The sequence below is a fragment of the Notamacropus eugenii genome, chromosome 2 (genome assembly GCF_028372415.1).
Source record: "Notamacropus eugenii isolate mMacEug1 chromosome 2, mMacEug1.pri_v2, whole genome shotgun sequence".
NCBI classification, from domain to species: Eukaryota; Metazoa; Chordata; class Mammalia; order Diprotodontia; family Macropodidae; genus Notamacropus; species Notamacropus eugenii.
In genome coordinates this window covers 252559154-252574605 of record NC_092873.1, presented here as the reverse complement: position 1 = coordinate 252574605, position 15452 = coordinate 252559154, and the positions used below count along the sequence as shown (strand labels likewise).

Sequence of the window (15452 nt, the reverse complement as noted above, 5' to 3'; positions counted from 1 at the left end):
GACTATTTCAATATAATTTTCCTTTGTTGATCCTATGTGTTTGGCTTTGTGCATTTTACAACTCTATTCTGAGAAAGGATCTGAGTCCATAGGCTTCACCAGACTGCCAAAGAGGTCCGTGACCGAAAAAAGGTAAAAAAAACTCCTGATCTAGTCCAGTCTGCTGCTTTACAAAACATTTTTACTTCTTGGGCACATAGGAAGCTTTCCCAGGCTCCTCTAGGCCTCGCGGTTGAAACACAAATCAAAATAGAGTTATCCATTTGAAAAGAACACAGCTTAGAGACAGTCAGTTGGGAACGCAATGGTAGTGTGTTGTCTGAAAAGACCAGCCCGCTGTTTGCAGATAGTACATCTTTCCAAAGAGGAAACTACGCTAAAGCGAGTGCGTGGGTAAGGTCTGTTTAACTGGGGTCTAACCACGTCCGCCTTGCACAAACAGAAACTCAAACGTTCTGTTAGTATTTTGAAGTAGCGGTAATGACCTTCAGGGCGAGGGTGGGTACCGCGCCTCAGTCGGCCCCACCCTACTCCTTTCTCTTCCCTCCCGAATCTGGTCAGCCCAGGTGGACGTCAGGAGGATGCCGGAATGCCAGGGGAGGTCACTCCGACTCGCTCCCAGGGAGGCACCGTTGGCGCAGCTCACCTGCATTAGGCACTTATCGTACCCGCCCATTCCCCAAACTAGTCAGCGAGTGAGCCAAGAGCTGCACCCTGCCCGGGTATTTATACAGCGCTATTTTAATCGCGTTCCCTGATTGGTCCAACCATTGAGGAGCCGGCCCATTCATGCCTGGGCTAAAGTTCTGAAAGTTCTCCTCTATAGATCTAGCTTCCTTTCCCTTGCAGGGGGCGGAGGCATATGAAGAACTGGGCAGGCGGAGAGGAGGCGAGCGGATGGATCCCCTTGCCGCCTGGGGAGGGCTATGTGTTGTCCCCCTGGGGAGCACTATGTGAGGTTCTCCTGGGGTGGGGCGTTCATAGCCTAGCACTGGGGAGAGTCTCTCGTGTGCAGGTGCGCCTGGGCTGCAATCAGCAGCTGTTCGCCTGGCTGCAGGTGCACCTTGGGAGGGTAACTGGGTATGAAATATATGTAAAGCCATCTCTGCCCATTTTACCCTTTGGTAAATTACCATAGGTAGCTTTCTCCGTGGGCTGTATGTACGGAGTGTCCCAAAAGTCTCTGCCCTTTTGAAGCCATTAGAGCTTCAGCTAATAAATCATGAAGCTCCGCCCGACACTTTTGTGGACACTGTATGTATGAGTGTCCAGTTTACAGCAGCTCCATGAGAACTGGGCCCACAGCGAAAGGACGGGTTAGGATGTGGATTAGTAAAAGATTATCGTCGTCCGCAACCACCTCCATGCCTAGAGATTTTGTGTTGCTTTCATTTTATTAAATCAATTTCTCTTGTAAATTAAATCAATTTCTTTTTTGAGTGTGAAAAAGGAAGCAATTTCAGCAAACCTCAACTGGAAGGTTTCTCTTCAGCGCATTTCCTGCCCACAGCCTCTCACTTCAGCCTGTTCTTTCTACCTAGGGCCCTTGAACTCATATGTAGATAGATCAGCCAACAACGTATTGCAAAGGGGGAGGGCTGGCTCCACTCAGGGTCACATAGCTATTCAGTATCCAAAGTGGGTTTGAACTCAGGTTTTCCTTATCCCAGTTCTTACCCCCAGGCCCAGCATTCTATCCACCGTACCACCTACCTGCCTCTAGTTACCTTAATCAATAACTCTGGGGTCCCTTTCAGCTATAGATCCATCATCCTGTTATCTAGACCCTCTGTATTTTTCTGGTTTCTCCCATCCCATTTATTCTGACACACACCAAGATTTGAACTCCCTAAGCTCATTTCTGTCATATGAATCATCATATTTATTAGTTAGTGGCTAGGGTCAGAAAGACCTGGTTTCACCCACTCTCTGACACACCAGCCATACGGTTACCAGCAAATCCCTTAGGATTGTAAGATTATAAATTACAGGTGAGTTACTGAACTGAATTGATGTAGGGAGATCTCACACTGGGAGTTCTCTATGCTGATAAGATCACAGGTCTGGACAAAGAAAAAAAATCATACCTATGTCTAACTTTGCATGGAGTCATGAAGTCTACCAAGCAACCAGTAACATAATTTCCCTAACCTTCATTTCTTCATTTTAAGAATGATTTCAATCAAGCTTCCTTTGGACTTCTTTAGTGACAGGCATTGAAAATATAATTCAAATATAATAAACTATCATTCTTAGGAATGTAAAGCAAATGGCCCATTCAAAGCCACCCACTGTACTTGAATGAGTAGATAGCCTTGGATTGTCTCAGTGACTCAGCCAGTCATCAACCATTAGAATCACAATTATGACCTCTGGTTGCAAAGCATAAAAAACAATATAAAAAGAAATTTCCTAAACTAATTTACCTTTGAGATTTGCAGTTGAATAGAAAACCTAGTTATTTCAAATTCATCTGTCATTTAAAAGTTCTTTGTTTGTTGAATGGATTTGGTATTGGAATATAAAAAAAAATACTTTTTTTTTTTTTTAAAGAAACACATACCCTGTCAGAGAGTGATGATGATTCTTGTTACCCACTATATGGAAGTCTCTTAGCATCTTCAAAGTTCAGTCCTGGGACAATGGGACAATATATCTTAGGTGTCAATAAGGAAATAGATTCGTCTTGGCTGTTATGTAAATCTTCGATGTTTGTTGAACCTATTACTAACTTAAGAAATAGAGTTGTCCACAAAGGAAGAAAAAATAACCAGACCGTGTAGGGCCCACGGATTCTTACCCTGCCTGCTGAGCAATAGAGAATTGTGGAAAAGGAAGACTGCCCAGAGTTGCTGTTTTTTTTCAGGTTTTGGGAATCTGTCAACATGCCTGTTGCTGAAAGACAATCTTGGTTACTGAACAACTTCAATTTTGTTACTTTGTTGATTGCTTTCCTCATACAGAAGTGAAGATACCAAAGCTAACCCAAGACTAAACCAAGCAAATTTTCTCTGAGAGATAATTCACCACGTGTGTGAACTCTTTTTTTACTTTTCAAACTTTGTTCAGAAAACCTTTATGACTTGAGAATATAGATTATTGCTGTTCCATGTAGCCTTAATTTTTCATCGGAGTCTCAAATTTGGTTGAATTCATTACAACAGCATTTGAGACAACATAGTATTCTTAGAGTGAGGAAGACTTGGGTTCTAGTTCAATCTCAAAATATTGGCTGTTACCCAGAAAAGGAAATGTCAAAGGCTCTAATCTTTCTGTGTGGGCACCTAGGTGGTGAAGTGGATAGAGCACTGGGTGGGAATCAGGACATCTCAACCTCATGAGTTCAAGTCCAGCCTCAGACATAGTTTACTAGCTGTGTGACCCCGTGCAAGTCACATAACCCTATTTGTCTCAGTTTCCTCATCTGTAAAATGAGTGGCAGAAGGAAATGGCAAACTTCTCCAATATCTTTGCCAAGAAAACTCCAAATAGTGTCACAAAGAGTTGGACATGACTGAAGTGACCTAACAACAAAAATCTTTTTACATACCTAACTGAAAAGGAATCATTCCACTTTTTCCCCTTGTGTCTAACAGAGAGACAGAGAGACAGAGAGAGAGAGAGAGAGAGAGAGAGAGAGAGAGAGAGAGACAGAGAGACAGAGAGAGAGAAAGAGACAGAGAGACAGAGACAGAGAGAGAGAAAGAGAGACAGCAAGAGAGGAGAGACAGAGAGTTGCCATGACTTGAGGTTCTGAATGAATTAATAGAAAATGAATGAGTAAACAAATATTGATTTAAACTTTGAAAAGATATGAACAGGGCTTTTGTATGATTAAGAAGAAAGATACCACCATCAAGGTGTTGGAGCTTTATTGCTCACTCCTAGTGATTAACACTTGTTAATCTAGTTAAGTTGCCATTCACAACTTCCAGTTTCATCATAATGCCTCAATAGAATCTTTTCTCCAAGTAAATTTGAGATTTCATCCACTTTTCCATTTTATCTATTTGTGGATTCAACTCAATAAACATTTACTAATCACCAACTAACTGCCAGGCACTGTGCTAAACACTGGGGATACAAAAAGAGGTAAAAGACTTTCCCTGCCCTCAAGGAACTAGCTAATGGGGAAGACAACACTTATCATACAAGGACTTGTGTCTTTATTCATAAAATGATCAAAGTGATCATTAAATGATCAAAGGATATGAACAATTCTCAAAATAAATGCAAGCTCTTAGCAGTTATATGAAAGACTGCCCCAAGTAACTAATAATAACTAGTAATAGTAACTAATAATAAGAGAAGGAATGGACTGATTGGGTTGATTTAACTAGAATTAGGAGCTCCCAGGTGAAGAAACTAGCTCTACAAAGCAGGTCAGAGTCTTCTCGGAAACTGAAAAGTCTCAGAGAGTTGCCTAAAGCACTGAAAGTTTAGTTTAGATACATAAAGAGTGTGTGTTACAGGCAGAACTTGAACTCAGGTCCTCCTGAATCCAGTTCTCTATCCACTACAGTTCTGAGGTTTCACTTCATGTTTAGTAAATTGACAAAGATATTTTTAAAAAAGACAAAAAGTCAATGTTGGAAAGTCTGAGGGAAAACAGGCATGCTAATATAATTGATCAACATTTATTAAGTGCCAGTTTATGCTAAGTACTGTATACAAAACTTAAGTTATACATATAATCAGTGAAATACTACTCTCAAAGAGCTTACATTCTGATGGGATGTTGATGAAACTACGCCTTGTTTCAACCTTTCTGGAAAACAATTTGGAATTAACCTAAGCAAAAAAGCAAAACAACAACAAACTAAAATGTTTATACCCTTTGACCCAGAGATCCCACTTCTAGGCATCTATCCCAAGGAGATAAATGACAGAAACAAGGTTACGTATACAACAAAATATTCATAACAGTTCTTTTTTTGTGGTAGCAAAGACCTAGAAGTATATTCCAGTGGATTGGGAGATGGTTAAACAAATTGTGACACATTAATGGAATATTAATGTGCCATAAGAAAGGATGAATATAAAAAATTCAGAGAAGTAAAGGAAGACTTATATAAGCCAATGCAGAGTGAAGTAAGCAGAATCAGGATAACAATATATACAATAACTGTCATAATGTAAATAGAACAGCAGAAGCAACAGTCACAGCAACAAAAAGAAGCTAAATGCTAGGTAATTAAGTGACCAAGTTTGGCCCTGGAGAAAAATTGAGAAAATATAACAATCACCATCTCTTCTCTACAGAGATGCTAATGAATGGGTGTGGACAATTTCATACATTGTCAGACATGGTTGACAAGTTGATTAGTTTTATTGAACACCCTGCCCCTTAAAAAATCTTTGTTACAAGGAATAGCTTGATGAATAGGAGCAAGGAAATTTTTTAAATAAATAAGCAAACGAGTATAATTAAACATATATCTCCCCTCCAAAAAAAAAGAGTTAAACTAAATGTCACGTAGGTAAATATAAGACATTTGAGTGGTAAATACCTGTTATTTCCTGCTACTCACAAAACATTTCTTCTGACACTAATTGTTATTTGAAAATTATTTGGGCTGGCAAGGCATAAGATAAGCAACTAGACACAGAAATTATGGTAATCTCTTTTTGAAGAATCCAAGTGTGATGGGTTTTTTCCCCCTTTGAAAGCCATCAGGTCTGTCTGTGGTAATTGATTTTGCAGAACAGATGATTTTTTTCTTTTCTGTTGCTACTCATAATAATAAAATAAAGGCAACGTGGCAAGTTTGTGCTGTGGAAAGAACACTATATTTGGAGGCAGAAGACCTGGAGTCAGTTCCAAAATCTGTTATTAACTACCTTTGTGACCTTGCACAAAGCCTCATTTGTAAAATGAGGGGTATGGATGAGATGCTCTTTAGGGTCTATTCCAGCTCCAGAACTTTTGTATATGAAATTACATACTCTTACTGTGACTAACAACAATAATGAAATTTTGAGGAAAGGGAATCCAAAAATGCACTGCAGATACAAAAAGAGGTAAAAGACTGCTCCTACCCTCAAGGTCTTATGTATCTTATGCAACTTATTTCCTTCTTTCTAAAGAAAATACCACAGAATGACCTTGAAAAATTATAATAGACAGGTATATAATAAATGTACCTAAACACATACATGCATATTATATAATACTATAAAATTTATAAAATACATATAAATAAAAATGTATAAAACCCTGTTTTTATACACATCTCATTTGAACTGTAAGGATTCTATTAGGTAGATACTATCAGTAGTAGCATACCTGTTTTATAGATAAGGAAACAGAGGCTCAGAGAGGATAAGTAATTTGTCCATAACCACACAGCTTGTAAATGCCAAAGGTGAGATTCAGACCTGCATCTTCCTGCCTTCTTGCCTTAGTTTGGTCAACTGCAAAATGGGAGTATTAATAGCACCAGCCTCCCAGAGCTGTTGTGAGGATCACATGACATAACATTTGTAAAGCACTAAGCCTGGCACATAGTCACTGCTTAATAAAATAAATGTTTTTCTTCCTTCCTCTCAGGGCCTCAGTTTCTTCATCTGTAAAATGAGGGGGCTAGACTATCAGAACTCTAAAGTCCTTTCTACCTCTATGATAATAGCTATAAATAACATAAAATTATTCCATTAGCCTACGAGCTCTTTGGGAGCAGGACTGGCTTTTACCTTTCTTTGTATCTCCAGACCCTAGCATAGTACCTAGCACATGGTACGTGTTTAATAAATGTTATTGACTGACTCAGAGCATTGACATGAATGTCATCTTTCAATGATGCTACAAATTCAAAATTTCAAAATTGGATTTCAAAACTAGACCTCTCCCAAAACAATTTTGTACTTCCTCTTTTGTAATTATCTTCCAAGTCAGTTTATGAAACCAGACTAGACAGTGAGTATCTTTGTACTACAGTTGTGCTTCCTTTTGTGACCAGAGATTAATACTAGATTAAAATAAAAAGCTTTTGTACAAACAAAACCAAAGCAACAAGATTAGGAGGAACGCAGAAAGCTGGGAAGCCATCTTTCAGCGTGTCTGATAAAGGTCTCATTTCTTCAAACAGAGAAATGAGATGAATACCAGATTAATACTAGACATGGGAGACACTGTGACACAGTAAATGAATGAGTGAAAAAGTAATTATGAAGTATTTACTCTGTGCCAGACACCGTGCTAAATGCTGGGGATACAAATAAAAACAAGCAAAACAGGCCTTGTCCTCAAGGACTTTGCAATCTAACCTGGAAAAACAACAAATGAAGGAAAACTTTAAGTAGGGAAGAGGAAGGATTGGGCCAGGAAGTGGCGTACTGACTTGGTTCTGGGCAAAATGAGGTGAAAGTTCACCTATCATAGGTTAGGGTCCCAGGAACAGAGTTCAGTGGGAGGGGATTAAGATTCTGACCAAAGTGTTTGCAGATGGTTAGGGAGATGGAGGCTACTGACACTTACCTGAAGTCAGAAGACCTGGTTCAAAGCCTATTTCTGACACTTTCCCGTATGATCTTGGGCAAGTCACTTTACAACACTTCCCTCCCTCCAACCCCTCCTCAACATCTTGGTTTCCTTATCTATAAATGAGAGGATTGGCCTACATAGTGTCTGTGGTTCCTTCCATCTCTAAATCTTGTGATTTACTAGACTTAGATGTAAATGATTTCCTGTATTCTTTTCTTCAAAAGATGATATGGTAGGTCCTGAAGGCAATTCCAGAAAAGGAACTCCACAGAACATGATGAGGAAGAGTAAGGTACCCTTGACTTTGGAGGGTGAAAGGCATAAAGGCATCTCTGATCCTCAAATTCCTAGGCTCTAGGGATCAATAATAATTTTAAGTGTTTTTAGTAGTATTTACTTTTTCCCAATGACACATCAAGGCAATTTTAGCATTCATTTTTATGAGATTTTGAGTTCCAATTTTTTTCTCCCTCCCTTCCCCTCCCCTCTTCTGAAAAAGCACATGGAGTCTGGCATCTGGCAGCTGCCTGTTTGCCCAAGGCTTTGCTGAAGCAAGTGGCAGGGTCAGGTGCTAACAGCTGCCTATTTGCTTAGGCACCCTTGGATTGATGTCTACCTGTTTGCCTGAGGTTACACTGAAGCACGGTGGAGGTCTAGCCACTAGAGGTTGCCTGTTTGCCATATGTTGACATATATTAAGGTCTGGTCACTGGAGATTGTCTATTTGCCCAGGCTTACACTGAAGCATGTGGCAATTCCCAGAGTTAGAGTCTACCCATTCCCCCAGTTTTCCTGAGACATGTGGTGGGAGGGGGTCATGGGTCCTGGTGTTGGTGTCTGCCTGCTCCACCACACTGTGGCTCACCAGTACTGCTGATTTGCTTAGATGGGGCTTCCTGCTGGCTTGCTGGAATGCTTCTTGTCCTGGACTGTGCTCCTCTTTTACCCAAGTGAGACAGATCTTTCCTGCCAATCTTCCAAGTTTCTTGGACTCAAAGATTGTTTCAGCCCATTTTTTTGCTGCTTCTGCTATTCCAGGATTTGTTTGGGGGCACTATTTTAGGGTTGTTTGAAAGTAAATACAGGAGAGTTAGGGCGATTTACTTCTTACTCCACCATTTTTGATAAATAAGAATTTGAACAGAAGAGGGCACAGTGTGGGTACTGGTTACAATGACACTATAACAACACAGTAGGAATCTTCATGTAGTCACTTCAAGTGACTGCTACTTGGGAGGGGGCAACCTATGTTTGGATGTATATCTCCTGCTGTGTTTATTTGCAAAAAATCAGTCAGATATAGTCACAACTCATGACTATACCTTGGACACTTAGGAAAACCAAACCAGACAATGTATAATGCACAATGAAATTTTTATACTCACTTTTCAGATGAATCACCTGCTTTAGCATTTCCCTCCAGAATAATTTGTTTAGAACAGTATCTATTCATTGAATTCTCCTTCCTAATCCACTTGACATGATAAATCATCATCATCTTTAAATAGTATGAAGTATCTGGGTGTGCATGGCACCGTATTAGATACTGACTAGCTCTATGTGTTGGCAGAGTCGATGTTGCCTGTGTAATGTGATTTGAACTGTGTTATACTGCTCCACCCAAAGATATCTGCCCCATTTGTCTGCCATGCTATCCTTCTTTGCAACCCTATAAAGAAGACAGTCCAAGTATCATTATCTCCATTTTACAGATGAAGCAACTGAGTCTTGAGAGTAACTTTTTGATATACGTTCTATATTCTATGACTAGTAAGTAGTGAGTCAGAGACTCAGATCCAGCTCTTTTAATTAGAAGTCCAGGTTCTTCCCAACCTCCCCCATGCTGCTTTTTATCATACTGCTTTTTATCCTGAAAATCATGGTTGAAATGCACACATATCTGTTCTGGGAGAGGAGAGGTAGAGCCCTGCAAGGCTTACTCCAGCCTTATCACATTAGCTTGTGATTGTCATCTGGGAAGGCACAAAACACTTAACTTGAGGGGATGAGATAGAGGATGGGTTATTTCAGCCAGGCAATGACAGTAAAGTGGTCAAAGGCCAGCATGGACTGCCTGCTCAGGGTCTTGCCCAATGTAGAACACCAAAGTATGAACGCTGATCTGGCAGATAGTATGGTGACACTGGGTCAAAGAGACTGCCTTGAATAAGAAGGAATCTAGGGCAAGGGCTGAAGTGAGGAGGGAGGCCAGGGGCAATTATACTTGATTTAGTAACATAATGAGAAAAAGCTGCTTTTAAAAAAAAAAGCCTACCTCATAACAAAGAAAAATACTACAGTAAAACTAATCAAATCAGAAATCTTAGCTGACAGCATATCTAATAGTAATAATAACAATTACCATTTACATATGAATTTAAGGTTTGCAAAATACTTTCTATATACTATCTCATTGGATACTGACTGCAACTCTTGACAGGCAGATGCTATTATCATCCCCATTTTATAGACAAAGAAATTGAGACTGAGAGAGGTTGTGACTTGTCCAAATTTCATAAACGTCTGAGGCAAGATTTGAATTCAGGTCTTTCTGACTCCAAATCCAGCACCTTACCTACCATGTCACTTTTCTTCAAGGAGAGGGGAAAGATGTTTCATTTGTTCTTCTGCACCACAATTAGTCATTACAACTGATCAGAGCCTGACTACCTACCAGCACTGTTTTGTTGACACATTATAATTAATCAGCATTTATTAAACACCTCCAGTGTGCCAGGACTCATGCTAGACTCTGGGGATACAAACAAAAAGAATTAAATAATCCCTCCTTTCAAGAAACTTCACTCTGAATGAATTCATAACATCTTCCCATGTTTCTCAGAATTCTTCATCTTTGTTGTTATTTCATACAGCATAAGAGGATTTTATTATATTCACATACCAGATTTTGTTCAGTCATTCTCACAGAGTTGATTTTTCCTTCCTTTTCTTCTTTTTTAAGTCCCTGATACTACAGAAGAAGTGATTTTCCTTCCCTTTGAAGGCCAGTGTTTTCCTCTTGAGAAATATCAAGTACATCTGAAAATAAATAATTCTGCTTAAGGTTGTTCCCATGCTGTCAACATATCTCTAAAGGTGATCCTCCACAGGGTCTACTGAGCTAGTGCCTGGTATTGCCTATTACCTTGAACTCATTCCAGCTCCTCAAGGTGAGATATTTGGAAAGATGCTCAGCTGCAAGCTCCAAGAATTTATTAGAACTGAAAGTTTCTGGGCCAACCAAAGAATTTTATAGATAGGGAAACTGAGGCCCAGAAAAGAGGAGCAATTGGCCTGAGCTCCCACAATTAATTAGAGGCTTTTTGAGTGCCAGACCCATGACATCACTCTGGTGTTCTTCAGCCCTGTTATATTCATCATAGTTCTCTTGGTTTAACATGGGACAGTGTGTTCTTGGGCTTTAAAGATTGTTTAATGCAATTCAGTGCAAGTAACCCCTACGCTAGTGATGGGGGTACATAGAGGAAAAGTAATAATAATAGCATTTAGAGAGAGCATTAAGACTTACAAATCACTTTATATATATTAGGGGAAGAGACTAAGCATTTATATAAGACCTATTATGTGCCAGGCACTGTGCTAAGCAACTTATAAATTTCATTTCATTTGATCCTTAGAGCAACCTTGGGAGGTAGGTCCTATTATAACCCTCATTTACAGTCAAGGAAACTGAGGCAAACAGGTTTCGATTTACCCAGGGTCACACATCTAGTAAGATTTGAACTCAGATTTTCCTGACTCCAGACCCAGAGCTCTATCCACTATACCACTTAGCTGTCACCCAGCTACCTCATATTTTATCCTGACAAGCTAGGTGGCACAGTGGATAGAGTGCTGGGTATGGAATCAGCAAGACTTGGTTCAAATTCAGCCTTTGGCACTTATTAGCTGTGTTACTGCGGGCAAGTCATTTAACCTCGGGTTCCTCAACTATAAAATGGAATAATAACAGTCTATACCTCTCAGGCAGTAAGGCTTAAATGAAGTAATATTTGTAAATTGCTTAGCACAGATGCTTTATAAAAGATAGCTATTATTATTCATCTTCATTTTATAGATGAGGATAATGAGACAAACAGAAGTCAAGTGACTTGTTCAGGGTTATAGAACTAGTATCTAAGGCAGAATTTGAACTCAGGTCTTTCTGATTCCATACCCAAGACTCTTTCCACTGTTCCATCTAGATGCTACAGTCCTTGCCTTCAAGAAGCTTACCAGATACTGAGGTTAGGTATGATGGTGACACAGAGACGAGTAATAGAAAATGGCTAGTGAGATAAAGTGGCTAAAGAGATATAGTGTGATATTGACATAGTGCTCTTAGAAACTTAAATAAGGATCCGAACGCCTTCCTTTAGAGAACCAGAGATTTGCCAGAGTAGGTGGCCCCTAAACCCAGTCTTAAAAGAATGAGGAGAAAAGGCATTTCAGGCATGAAGACCATTTACTTGTTTGAATGCAGGGGGAGGGGATTTGAGATCAGACAATAGCCAGCTAAAAGTCTGGCTAAAAAGTCCACAGAGGAAAATAATGTGAAATTAGGACAGAAAGATTATTGAAGACTTTAAATCCCATTCTGAGTTTTTATGTTATCCTGTGGAGAGGAGGCTGACTAAAAGTTTTAAGCAAGGAAATGACATAGTCATATTAGTGCATTAGGAAAATTATTTTGCCAGTTGCATTAAGGATAGGTTGGAGAGCTTAGGAGTGGGGAAAAAAGAATTCCTGGCAAGAGAAGATGAGGCCCTATGATGTCAATGTGAGTGAAGAGGGGGCCTGGAGAATATGGAGATGGCTCCGGCTTTGAGCAAAGTCCAAATGGGTTTATCTTAATGGTGGCCAGAAAGCCAAGTGTGATTATACTAGGTCTGGCCTCTTTCAGATATTTGCTTACTAAGGGGTCCAGAGGACAGCATGACTCGCTCATTCCTAGGTTGGAGAGAGGAAACATTCACCTGGAAGCACTCTCCTCTGGCAGCTAAAATGGTAACAAGCTCCCAGTTAGGGTGCGGTCATCTAAACAAACCCGACTAGAAAATATTGATGAGAGGTCTATGTTGAGCTCTTCAGGAAAGGGCTCATGGTTCTGATGCCTCTAATCTAAGGGAGGGTGGGGGGGGAGACACTGGGATGGCACCGAAATAAAGAATAATGAGCTCAACCACTTACTGCCACTTCCTGGCCATATGACCTTGAATAAGTAACTAGATAAATTAATGAACCTCTTTGAGCCTCCGTTTTTCCAAATTTAAAATAAGTTGACTGAACTAGATCATTCCAAAGGTCCCTTCTCTCTAAATTCTATAAATTTTAAAGAAGGGAACTTAAGATAGAGCCTTGGGGGACAATCTCACTTAAGGGATAGGAAGAAAATTATGAACCAGGGAAGGAGATGAAAAAAGAGCAGTCCTACAAGTTGGAGGAGAATGTAACAAGGAGAGGAATGTCACAAAAAGTTGAGAGTGGAAAGCTTCCAGGGGAAAGGGTGCTCAATAGTTGCTTATGCAAACAATGATATTAATTGTATTACTTCCTAGGGACATAGCTAATTGGGCCACCATCATTCTCCCACACCTAACTAATTCTCTCATCCATTCAAGCATCACCTAATGCCAAAAGTAAGTTGAATATTACAACCAGAAGTCATCTGTTTTCCTTTTTAGGGCCTTCCTGGCTCATTACATGGCAACAGGCCAGGAAAAGCAATATATGGGGGGGGGGGGGGGGCGGGGAACATGAATTTAGAATTAGAAGAGCCAAGTGTGAAATCTACTTCTATTCCTTACTTGTATGTACCCTTGGACAAATCCTTGGGTCTCCATCTCTTCTGGAATAGGTGATCTTTCCACTCTCCCAAAAATTCCAAATTTCTTCATCTATAAAATGAGAGTATTAGGTTGGATGCTCTCCAATGTTCTTTGTAGTCCTTACATTCTAGTAGAAGTCCTCCAGCAATGCTCCCAAGCCCATGCCCAATTGTTCCCTCAGACTTTGGAGAAAACCTTCCACACACACAGATTCACTCTACCTGGACAGACAAAGTATTCTGTCTGTTTCCCCATTGCTGGAAAATGTAAAAAAGTGCTTAGGGCATCCTAATAAAGCACCACCATATGTGCTCACCCTTCTGCCTCCTGCGTCTCCAAATCCTACCCATTCACCAAAACTCACCTCAAGTCCCATTTCTTCCTGAAGTCTTTCCTGACTGCCTCAACTTCCTCGAAGATCAGCCTTTTTTCTGCAATCATATACTACACCATTGTAATCTTTTCTGTGTAGTTTATATTTAATTATTTGGTCTTCCCATTTCATGTGAGGCTGTTTTAATGGTGCCTATGACATCTCACTACCCTAGGCATGAAGAAATAGGAGCAGCCTCAGTGTGGAGCTTTGCTCACCAAATCAAAACAGCAGTACTTCAGTGGTGATCTGATAATAAGGACTTCAAGGACTCATGCAGCCAAATCCTGAGCCATTACAAGATTGTGCATTGCGACAGAATAGGGTCTCAGATTCATTGATTCCAAGCCAGAAGGGACCTGAGAGGCCATTGATCTTCTGTCGTGGGTAGCACAGCTAGTATCTGATGTGGGCTTTGATTTTAGGTATTCCCGACTCTAAGTCTACTTCTCTGTCTGCTAAATCATGTTGCCTCTGAAGTGAACTAGGAGGGGGGAGTGTCATGGGGAGGGGAAATTGCTTTAAGGTTGCTTGAAAAAAATAACACCCCCAGCTTTGGAATGCCCCCCAGGCTCTGCATATCTTAGGTGCAGGAAGTACTGAATGCATTCTTTGTGACACAGAGGCACTGAATCAAAGAGAAAGCCACCTCCCAAAGGCTCTAGAATGACAATGGTCAGTTTATTAAAAAAAATTTTTTTAAGAAAACAAGAATAGTTTACAGGTATTTCCTATTTTATGCCAGGCTATTGTGACATCTCTGACTCACTGCTCTCTAGGTCGTTAGCCAACACTGAAGATTTTTTTTTATCACCTGTTTAATGGTGTGCATTGGCCCTTCAAGAAAAAACTGCGTCGGCAACTTCCCTGGCTCCCTGTGGCACAGGCTGTTTATAACCCCTGCATGCTCTTAAGCAGTTGCTGTGATTCACTAGAAAGACCCTGGCATTTCAGCAGGGAGGGGAGTGATTTGTATAGTCTCTGGAATGCGGGCATTGATGTTTTCAAAAGCTTTTGCTGTTAAGAAAAAGAGAGAGCCGTGGGAATGCAGCCTGTTATCATTTTACATCGTATAGTATGGATGCCTGTAGGTGTGTGTGCTTGAAGGTCAGCAAAGTCTGCCTCCCAGCACAGAAGCAGCCCTGGCCAGAGATAGGGAGGAGCAGAACATTCTCTCTCCCCAATGTGCGTCACCACTAGTATGTCTTCCTGGGCAGAGTACCAGGATTGCCCTGAGAAATTACACAAATTGATGATGGTGATGATGATGATGATGATGATGATGATGATGATGATGATGATGATGATGATGATGATGATGTCTCTTTTGTGTGGGTTATTTGGAAAGACTCTCTCCTTTTTAGTGTGGGTCATCTAACATGAAGCGAACTCCCACTGGTGCTACTCCCTGTTGGATTGAGTTCCAGGTCTCAGTGACCCAGGCGAGACCACAGTACTTGGGAGATACTTCCAAGGAGTACATAGAGAATCAGAACTAAATCAAGGCTTTGCACTCTCTCTAGGCTACATAGTTTGGGACCTATCCCCTCCTGGCAGAAATCGAATCTACCCATAAGTCTAACTCAGAGCCGAATTATGGGGTGAGGGAGAAGTAAAACTACTTCTTTACTGGACTTCATATCTGACTTAGTGGTGGTGGCAGTGACTATGATAAAACCTCCAAGCTGCCTTCCTTCCATTTTCTTTTTGCATTTACAAAAGTGATAAAGGTTAAGAGGATAATGGATGAAAGGACATCTTAACCTTT

At 40.5% G+C, this 15452-nt stretch overlaps 1 long non-coding RNA gene across 1 annotated transcript; it reads right to left on the bottom strand.

The window, feature by feature from the left end:
- Positions 1-4618: 4618 nt before the first annotated feature.
- On the bottom strand, positions 4619-14174 carry LOC140527118 (uncharacterized). Its single transcript, XR_011974682.1, has 3 exons — positions 13676-14174; positions 13291-13380; positions 4619-10522 (listed from the first exon to the last, which is right to left on the bottom strand). It is a non-coding gene; the product is annotated as an uncharacterized lncRNA (long non-coding RNA).
- Positions 14175-15452: the final 1278 nt, after the last annotated feature.